Genomic DNA, 10,124 nt, shown 5'->3' with positions numbered 1-10,124 from the left:
TCCCCCCAAAACAGACTCATGCCCCACAGGTGCCCCAGTTCCACAGGCTGCTCAGACTTGAGTGACAAAGCCCCCCCCCCGTCTCCTGGACCCCCTTCCAAGAGGTGCCCCAAGGAACAGCAACGGGCCTGAGGCCCTGACGGCCACTCCCCCAGGAGCACAAGGCTCAAGGTCCCAAAAGGCAGATCAAGGCCGGAGGTGGATAAATGGGCTTCAGGGTCAAGAACCACTCACCACTCCCCAAGTCCACTCACGGCGAGCGCAGGCACACAGGACCCCTGGCTGCCTCTCCAACCTGTCCCCCCCGAACTGTGCCCCCCCGGCCTGCCACCCCCCCTCCAAGACTCTCCCTGTCCCTGCACTCAGGGTCCCTGGTCGCCTGGCGGATTCAGAGGCCACGACCTCCAAAGGGGGTGACAGCAGCCCAGCGAGCAGCCTCGAACTTTTGCTCCGACACCAGCCCTGCGTCGTCAGGCAAACTGCCAGGAGCGGCACCCACAGGGGAAACGGGCCAGACAACATGAAAGCGACAGCAAAACCAAAATCGGGTGGGTTATTTTTATCGTGCTCGAGACTCGCAGCGAAGGCCCGGGCGGAAGGGGCATCCCAGGCACATCCCCGGCATCGGGCAGGTTTCCCTCGCCCTCTGCCTCTGCCTCCTCCTCCGGCCCCCGCGCCCCCTCCTCGGGAACCGGAGAAAGCGGATCGGGTCGGAGCCAAACCGTCCTCGCTCTGCCTTCTCCACAGGGAAAACTAATTAGTCGCCAAATATTCAGAATGGGTAATTGCTACCTGAATTAATGAGGGCAAACAGCCGGCAAGAAAACAGTGGTTTACTATTTCTGAGAGCTCGCCTCCCTCCACCCGGCCCGGCTCTGCTGGGGGCGAGCCGCTGGGCTGAGACACGCCTCCCGCCGGCAGCCTGCAGAGCGGGGTTCGGGGTTCGTGCAGCCCCGCTGCCCCTGCTCCCGGGTCACCCCAAACACCTGCGTGGCCAGGAATCTCCCTTGGTCTGATCCAACACACAGCACCCGTATGCACACTCACACCAACGCTCACAGCACGCATACCACACCCGTGCGTGCACCACACACACACCACACACAGGCATGCACCACCCAGGCCATACATGCTCCCACATATGTGCACACTCACACCAATGCTCACACACTACATGCATGCGTGCACCACACACACCACACACAGGCATGTGCCACCCCCACGCCATATGTGCACACATATATGCACACACTCACACAAGTGCATGTATGCACACAAACATCACACACTGGCATGTACCACCCACGCTATACGTGCACACATATATGTGCTTACTTACATAATTGCACACACACACCACACAGGCACGCACCAACCACACCATACATGCACATATATATGTCCACACTCACACAATGCACCACCCACACTCATGTGTGCACCACATGCACACACAGGTACACACCACCCACACTGTACCTGTACACATACATGTACACACACAAATGCACACAGCACATGCACCACCCATGCACACGCACCACACACACCACACGTGGATGCACACACGTGCACACAGCACACACCAGGAACGTCCAAGGCTTCCAAGGAGAATGCATCAAACCAGATCCTCACGCAGGGTTTTCACCAAGTTGCTCCAAGTCCCTCAGCTCTGGCAAGGGGGGTACGTAGGCCAAGTGGAGGGTGTGGCAGGCAGAAGGAGGGGAAGGAAGAGGGGAAGGAGAGATGAGTGGGGCTGGACACAGACCTGGGCACTGCCACCCAGCTTACCCAAGGAGAAAACAGGGCCCTGGGAAGGCCGCTGCAGCCCCAGTCCGCCCCCACCCAGCACAGGCTCCAGTCACACCCAGAGTGCCGGTGGGGAGCCTGCTCAGCCCCACCGCGACCTGCTGTGCGACCTCGGACACATCGCTTTCCCTCTCTGGGCCTGCATTTCTGTCTGTGCAGAGACCAAGTGACTCGGTGCAATCATCAGAGTTCTGAGGCACTGCCCCCCAGAAAGGCTTCAGTCAAGTCTGGGGTCCTCACGGTGTCCCCCTGCCTCAGCCCCTCCCCCAGCCCGGCCGGAGCACTTACTGCAGGACTTCCCCTGCACTTGGCCACCAGTAACTTCCTCTGGGGTGGCCATGGCTCTCCGGAGGCGTCCCAATGTCACAGGCAGCTAAGGCCAGGGACATGCAGGCCAGGCCACCACCGAAAAGCCACACAGGGGATTCTGGGCTGCGTCTGCAGGGCCTGCCGGTGCCAGACGTGCATCCAAGCGAATAGCCACGGAAATGGAGTGTGTCCACATACACGATGCATGCAATTTGTCCTTCACTTTCTGTATTCAATGAGATGTAGTAAGCAGCTCCCGGGGCTGGACACGGACGCTTCTTTTGCTAACAGACCAATGATAATTCTATCGGCGGCTGGATCACAGATCTAAGTGGATCCCTACTCAGGCTATTTCGCTGCAGGTTCTTCCAATCGCTGGCTTTTAGTAACACATCTACATCGATCTTTAAAGGTTCCCATGTGCCTAGAAACAAAGTCTGGCACTCCACACACCGGGTGGTTAGTCGTGGTCACTCCCGGGGCACGGGATCAGGGAAGGCAACTCAAGCTTTTTGTAAGCAACATGCACTCACTGTTTAAACCTCTTTAGAAGTGGTTTTACTAGCGGGTTTGGATCTGGCGGGAGCAGAGGCACAGAGGCAAGGAGCAAAGGGGGAAGGTGGAAGCGTCCGGCGGGAGGAGAGGCCGGAGCCACCACTCTGTTCTGCTGGGGCGGCTCTCCCTGGGCTGGCGAGGACAGGGCCCGGCCTCAAATCCTGCCCTGTGCACTCACCTGGCACCTGGCCGTTGATGGGTCTCTAGGGCTTCCGTCTCCTCATGTGTAGAACGGGGTGCCCAGCCAGCAGGTCAACAAGATCAACAGAGAACGCCGGGCACCCAGGGGCCGTCATCAGCGTCTGTCCTGCCACCTTCCTCCCTGCTCTGGGTCCAGAGAAAAAGAAACACTGACTCTCATGGCTGCTCCTCAAAGTCTTCCTTCCCCTCCAGCCTCCCCGAAGGTTGCCAACGCCGTCTCAAGGCTTACTAATCCCATGGCCTTCCTCCCAGAGACAGAGGACCCCCTAACAATGCTGCATCTCTGGGCACAAATGTGAGCATGTCTAGAAGTCCCGAGATGATTAATAATTAGGACAACCCTCCTTTGTCACTAGCGATATATGGCCATGAACCTACAGCCCCGTGTTTGTTTGTTTGAATTTATTTTTCCAGGAAAATACGGTGAGCCCAAGAACACAGAAACAAGCCACTCTGGGGTTGCCCAAGGGTGTTCTTAAAAATCCCAATGGTGCTTATACAGTTCTGTGATCTTCCCCTTCACGTGGACACGCGTGAGTCAGGAATCAGGACTCCCGCACATATACAGACAGGAAAGGAGGCCTGGCAGGCAAGAGGGCACAAGGCGGCAGGCCACCCATCAGCCCACTGCAGTCCCCGAATGCTCAGCAGCCCAATGGCCCTGCCAGGATCCATGGGCATCTACACCGAGCCGGGCCGCAGACTAATCCCAGCTCACCTATGGCCAGGTGACCCTGGGAATCAATACCTGTAGCCGAAAGGCCCAGCTTCCTCCTCTGTAAGGGAGCACCTCTCTCCTCCGGGGTTGTCAGGGGATCCCATGGGGTCAAGCTGACCAGCCAGTGGGGTAAAGGCTGATGTCACCACGTTCCTGCAGGTGTCCGGGGGCTGTTCTCAGGGGGCTGTTCTCACGGTCAGATGAGCTCATGTCTGTGAAAGAGCGTGAGGATTTGAAAAGCGGGGCCTTTAGTCACCCCCTGGGAGCCAGACCTGTGTCCCCAACCAGCCGGACTCCGCAGGACTGGGAAGGAAGCTGCCCAGAATCCAGAATGGCTGGAAGTCACCAAAGGCTCTACAATGATCCTGCACACCCTCGACCTGCCCCCTACCCCCTACCCCAAGAGCACGCACGTTCTCCAGGGGTCTCAGTCCAGAAATCCGGGATTAACCTTTGGCCCTCTCCCTGGAGACACTTCGAACACTTCAAGGGCCTCACTCCACACCAAAGACCACGGCACTTCCCACCACATCCTCACAGCCAGCAACCTGCAAACGGCCGGCCAAACAGCACCCATCACACATGACCCGAGAGCTCAGCTCTGACCAGCAAGCCACTGGCGCCCCCAGACCCCGTGCCCCAAATCCACTGCAGGGGCAGGCGGCATGGCTCCCCCAGGGGAGGGGCTGAGATGGCTTCTGTCTGGGACTTGCACCTTCACCCCATTCAGCGAGAGCTGTGTCTCTGGAAGCCTCTCCTCCACTTTCTGACAGGCTAATGGGTTAAACATTTTTAATTTTAGAAATAACTGCGAACAACTGAAGAGCCCACACTGGCTCCGCGGCCCCCAGCGCGTGATCTCTCCATGCACGGGGAACAACAATATTTTTAGGCCTATTCCAGTTACCCGCCCCGGCCGCAAATGAAATATTAATGAAAGGTTATGCTCGCAGCCTTCAGAAAATGATTACTCGAGACAGCAATTATATTTTCCCCCTTTCTGTGTAATAAAACTGCACCTCACTGCGCAGTAGGAATTAATAATTCCGAGCCCTGTTGTTACCGGGGCGGCATCAAAGCGGAAGGGAAGGCATGCCCACGAGGGAAAATACAAACACGTTTAGACCCACAAAGAAAGTGGGTGACTTCAAAAGAGCAGGATTCTATATTCAGGGCTGGGATCATTTCTCAAGGTCGTTAACTGCTCTAGCCGACTGAAAGAGTGGCCCAATTACAAAGCACACCGAGAAACAGAAATTAGAACAGGACATAGCGACGGCTCCAAGTCTGGGTCACTCAGCAGGGCCCACGGCCTGGCACGGACCCGGAGCCAGTGGGCCAACTCCCCCGAATCCTTCCAAGGGCCTCGAAAACTCAGGCAGCCAGCTGACTCCAGAGCCAACAGTTCAGTAGCTTCCCAGGCAATTTCCACGTGAGAAGAAAGAGGACACCCGAGAGCCCGGAACAAGACTAGCCATTTATTGAGCACCTACTATACGCCAGGCAAATGCAGTGAGGCAGGAATTCCCAACCTCACTTGATAGATAAAAGCACCAAAGCTCCGAAAGATTAAACGATCTACGCGTGGGTACACGGTAAATGGCAGATTTGGGGTCTGAACTGATGTCAAACAGGGTCAGAGCAAAGAACAGGTCTGTCCTGTTCACTGTTGGGTCCTCACGGACCACCGTGCATGGTGCATGGTGCCTGGCATGGAGTAGGTTTAAGGAATTTATCTAACGAACGAATTTAGAGGAAACTGAATCGAGCATCCATGCTTGGAAGGCAAAACTCTGAACCTTCTCAACAGACTTTAAAGAAAAAAACAGTTGTGACTTTATTTATTTATTTATTTATTTTAATATGGAACGCTTGGTGAATCTGCGTGTCAGCCTTGTGCTGGGGCCACGCGGATCTTCTCTGTATCACTCCAATTTTAGTCTATGTGCTGCTGAAGTGAGCACGAGAAACAACAGTTGTGACTTCCAGTGTGTCTCAGCGTGGAGGGAACGGGGTAGGTGGGGGAAAGGGTAGGCACGCGATCTGGCCCATCCCGTGACAGCGGGCACCCATCGGTGCCCCCCCCCCCCAGCACATGCTCTAGTTTTACCCCTGGAGGCGCTGTCAAATATTTTTCATGCAATAGAAGATAATCGTCCGCAAGATCAGTGGTATCTGGTATGAAGCAATTATGGTTTCATTTTGTTTTGTGACCATGTGAAAATCAGAAATTTTTCATGACACTCGCTCCCTTGAGGAAGCGATGACTGATTGCGCCCTGCCCCTCCGGGTGGGGGGGCTGCCCACCGCCCCGCAGCCCTTTAGGTAACTCTGGGGCAAATGAGAAAAACCTTCAGGCCTTGTCTTAAGAGAACAAGGTCGCAGGTCGCAACAGAACAGATACTTGGGTAGCTGCGCTGGGGCTTCAGATCATGTGGCCTGGAGCCCAGGGCCCAACCAGCGAAGGAGAATCTGCTGACCCCACTGGAGGTGGGAAGAGCTGCTGAGGCAGAGGGAACAAAGCTGTCCTGGGGTCACTGAGGTGGGGGGGAGGGCTTCCCCTCTGATGGGGAAGAGCAGGGGTTCCCAGGAGCTATGCCTGTGGAGAGAAGGGCCCAGGGAAGCCAGGAAACAGCCAGTGGGGTCATGGGCAGGTTCCTTGGGCCCCAGGATTCTTCTAGAAATTGCAGCACCTCTGTGTGCACGTGGGGAGCTGGGGCAGCCCCTTGTGATCTGAAAGTGGGGGTAAGGGGTAGGAGAGCATGTGAGAGGGGTCTGTGGGAGACCCTCGGGCAACCCGCCGGCGCTTCAAGCACACGGGCCCACGGGTGGACTGAGCGTTCCTTAAAGCACACAGGCGGGACGACGGAAGCCCAGTCAACGCCCAGGGCCCAGGCCGGCGAGAGGCTGGGGGGCAGCAGGCAGAGGAAGGGACACCTGTTTGCTGAGTGTCTGGTCCGTGTGGCCCCGGGCACCAGGCCCCGTGCGAGGTACAATGTCAGACAACGCACACCCAGCCCGTGAGCACCATGCCATCGTGTGACAGACGTCGGTGCAACCCCAGAGCAGCCAGATGCAGAGACAGGGCCCCAGTCTTCCTGGGGAATCACGAGGGAGCCATGGACACCCCCTCCCGGGACAGTGTTTGCACAAAGGGCTCGGGGGAAGGGTACTGTGGCCCCTGAGCTGCCTTCCAACCCAGGGCTCCATGAGACCCCCGGTGGCCATCCAGACCCAGGACAACCCGCGGAGACGGAGACGCATGAAGAGCACCACAGCCCGGGGGCACTGCTGGAGGGAAGGGGGAACCGAGGGACTGCTGCGTCCAGAAAAGAGACAGGGCGTCTGCTTTTCCTGACACCAAATGAATCCACAGCCACTCAGCCTCCTTGGTCACACGTTCCTGGGGCCCGGGAAGCCACTGCCCAGAAGTGGCAAGGCCCCAGTCGCCTCCTGCCCTCACCTCCAGTCCTTCCCTGCTGGTCACGGCTTGGCCAGGGAGGCCACATAGAGAAAAGGCACAGCCGCAGAAGGGAGGAAGAGGGGTGGCAGGCGGCCAATCCGCCCCAGGGCACCCAAGGGAGCTGGGTCCCGGGACCGAGCAGCCCAGGGACACCACTGACAGCATGACAGCCTGGGGAGGCCCCCAGGGCCCTCACCGCCCTCCTGACCTGCCTCTGAGTGGGGGCCGGGGTCCAGGAGGCAGAGGACAGGCAGGAGAGGGCAGGCAGGGCCACCGGAGCCGCTGCAAGGAGCACTGCAAGGAGCACCCCGCAGGGGCTGACCAGGGCCGGGCTCCGGGGCTGGGATTACGGAAGCGCTGGCCTCGGCCAGTGCCCACCACAGGGCCCCGGCCTCCACAGGCAACTGTGCGGAGGAGAAGCGGGAATGTTCCGAGAACCTGATCCTCCTGCCCTTTTCCAGAAAATTGAGGCCATTTCCCAGGGAGGTGGAAGAAGCCAAGGAAGCTGTTCCCTGCCACCGGGGGACCCAGGGCACCGACCCAACCACAGGTGCCAGCGGTGACCACCTGCTCGGTCCAGAGGGCAGGCAGTAGGTCACCCAGGAGGGCAGGGGGAAGGCGGGGTCCAGGCCGCCCCAGGGTCGCAGCAAGCACCCACCCCCACCCACATCTGCAGGGCAGCGCCCTTCCTCAGCAGGTGCCTGCTGCTTCCCCCACCTGAGGCCTCCCGCCGCGCGGGAACAGGATTGCCGGAGGACAGGGGCACACCTGAGCTGCGCCGCCCTGCCGCCCCGCCGCCCGGCTCGGGGTAGGCAGCTCCTGCCTGGGAGGAGCCCCGGGGCCCGGTCCTGGGGGGCGGGGCGCTGGGAGGACGGGACTCGCGCTGCGCTATCTCCGGGGAGGGACCCGGGTGGCCCGCAGGGTGCAGGGGGACCCCCGCCCAGGCCGGCCGGAGGGCCGCGGGCGCCCCGGGCACAGGGGCGGCCGAGCGCGGGGCGGGAGGGGGCGGGAGGGGGCGGGGGGCGCGGCCCGCGGGAGGCGGATTGAGGAAGTTGGGGTCAGGGCTGCAGACAGGAGCCCTCGCGGCTGAATTCCCCTTCCAGACATCAGAGGCAAAGAGGAACACGCACTGGGACCACCTGCGCCGGCGCTTCCCGCTCGGTCAGAAAAACAGGTCGTCGCGTCTCCCGCGCGGCCGCGGGGTCGGGTGGCGCCGCCGCCCCAGATCCACCGCGGGGGGAGGAGGCGCTGCGGCCCCGGGGCGGTCCGGGGCGGGGCTCCGCCAGGCCACGCCCCCTCGCGCCCAGGCCACGCCCCCCGCCCCGCCAGGGCCCACCCCTCGCCCCTAGGCCCCGCCCCCGCCCCGGCGCCTGCGGGTCCGCCTCACCTGCGGGTCCCGGACCCCCGCCCCGGCCCCGCCCCCGGGTCCGCCCCGTTCCCGCCTCCCCGCGCCCCCTGCGGCGGCCGAAGTCACCCCAAGTTGTCGACGTCCGCTCCGTTGCTCAAGACGCGTTTAGATGAAGCCTGTCAGCATTCCTGGGCGGATAGGAAGTTTCTTGTCTTTCCACCGCCCCACCCACCTCCAGGCGCCCCAAACCCCACCCCACCCTCGCAGCTTGTGCAAAGCTCCAACCCGGCTGATCCGACTCGACTCGGATGTGCTTCAGGCGGCCTCCCGCGGCGGCCTCACCCCCCCGGACCCCGGGCGGGGGGGAGGGGCGCCCTTAAGGACCCGGACGGGGCGGGCGCCCTTAAGGACCCCCTATCTACGGGGGGCACCGAGCGAGGGCCTGCACCCTTCCGCTCCCTGCAATGCCGCTTCCCCCATGCCTTCCCCTGCGGACTCTCACCACCCAGCACGGGAACCCGGGCCCTGCCTTTGGAACGAACCCTCCTCGCCCCGACCCGAATTGTCCTCTATCTGCAGGGCGCGCTGAGCCCTCCCGGGAGCTGCCAGGTGCCCTCCCAACTGCCGTCCGGAAGGGCGGCCCAGCCGGCCTGGGTGCCCCGAATGTGTGCTGGGCGGCAGGCAGAGCTGCGGGAAAGCCACAAGACCCTGGGAAAGGTGTGCCTGGAGGTGGGAAGAGCGAGCCCTGAGGTCGGGAGACCCTCGTTCCACATCTGCCCGCGGTGCCCTCTGGTTGTGCTTAGGCAAATTCCTCGTGCCTCAGTTTCTTCAGCTGTAAAACAGGGACAGTAATCACTATCTTGCAGACCTCCCATGAGAACTGGAGAAAGCGTGGGCACCTATGGGCTCCCGGGGCACCTTAGCCATAATTGGATACCCAGCGGGGATGAGGAACACAAGCCCTGGACCCAAATTACCCGTGTCAAAACCCCCAGCGCCACCCCAAGTTTGTTGTATAATTTTGTACGAGTTTCCTTCCCTTTCTGTGCCTTGGTTTTCCCGTCTGTAAAATGGGAATAATATGCCTAACAGTAGTGAGGTTTCTGTTGGGGGAGCGGGGGTGAAAAGTCCCTTGGGAAAGACTGGTGGTGGCTGCGCAACACTGTAAATGTAATTAATGTCACTGAATTGTGCACTTAACACGGGTTCAATGGAAATTTTTACATTATGTATATTTGATCACGATTTTACAAAATCAATAATGTAATATGCCAAGAAGCAGTGAATGATAGGACATGAGGTATATCTCAATAAAACGATCTTTAAAAAATAAAAGTGGGGATACCTGGGTGGCTCAGCAGTTGAGCCTCTGCCTTTGGCTCAGGTCGTGACCCTGCGATCCCGGGATCCAGTCCAGCATCAGGCTCCCTGCATGGAGCCTGCTTCTCCCCCTGCCTCTGTCTTTGCCTCTCTCTCTCTGTGTGTGTCTCTCATGAGTGAATGGATAAAATCTTTAAAAAATAAAAATAAAAATGCATGAAGCTAAGAATGTTACCTACCTGGGAGGGTTGTTGGAGGGGATTAAACGGGTCTGTACAGTACTCAGAACAGTGTCCAGCACTGCTCCTAAATACTCAAGCAGTGTTGGCTACCTTAGTAAATAGACATCATCCATCATTTAATCTTTACAAGAACCCTATGAGTTAAAAAGTATTTTTACT

General features: G+C 59.3%; 1 long non-coding RNA gene and 1 other non-coding gene across 3 annotated transcripts; both read right to left on the bottom strand.

Annotated features, from left to right (window-relative positions):
- Positions 1-691: 691 nt before the first annotated feature.
- On the bottom strand, positions 692-8,286 carry LOC144281299 (uncharacterized). Of its 2 annotated transcripts, XR_013349843.1 has the most exons (4): positions 8,186-8,286; positions 3,623-3,804; positions 2,852-3,000; positions 692-2,402 (listed from the first exon to the last, which is right to left on the bottom strand). It is a non-coding gene; the product is annotated as an uncharacterized LOC144281299 (long non-coding RNA). The 2 variants fall into 2 exon arrangements; XR_013349842.1 differs by having other exon boundaries at positions 692-3,000.
- On the bottom strand, positions 5,450-5,556 carry LOC144281478 (U6 spliceosomal RNA). The gene has a single exon (XR_013349994.1). It is a non-coding gene; the product is annotated as a U6 spliceosomal RNA (small nuclear RNA).
- Positions 8,287-10,124: the final 1,838 nt, after the last annotated feature.

Source organism: Canis aureus, chromosome 12 (assembly GCF_053574225.1).
Source record: "Canis aureus isolate CA01 chromosome 12, VMU_Caureus_v.1.0, whole genome shotgun sequence".
Taxonomy (NCBI): domain Eukaryota; kingdom Metazoa; phylum Chordata; class Mammalia; order Carnivora; family Canidae; genus Canis; species Canis aureus.
The sequence above is the reverse complement of the archived record's forward strand: the minus strand, read 5'-3'. Positions and strand labels throughout refer to the sequence as shown.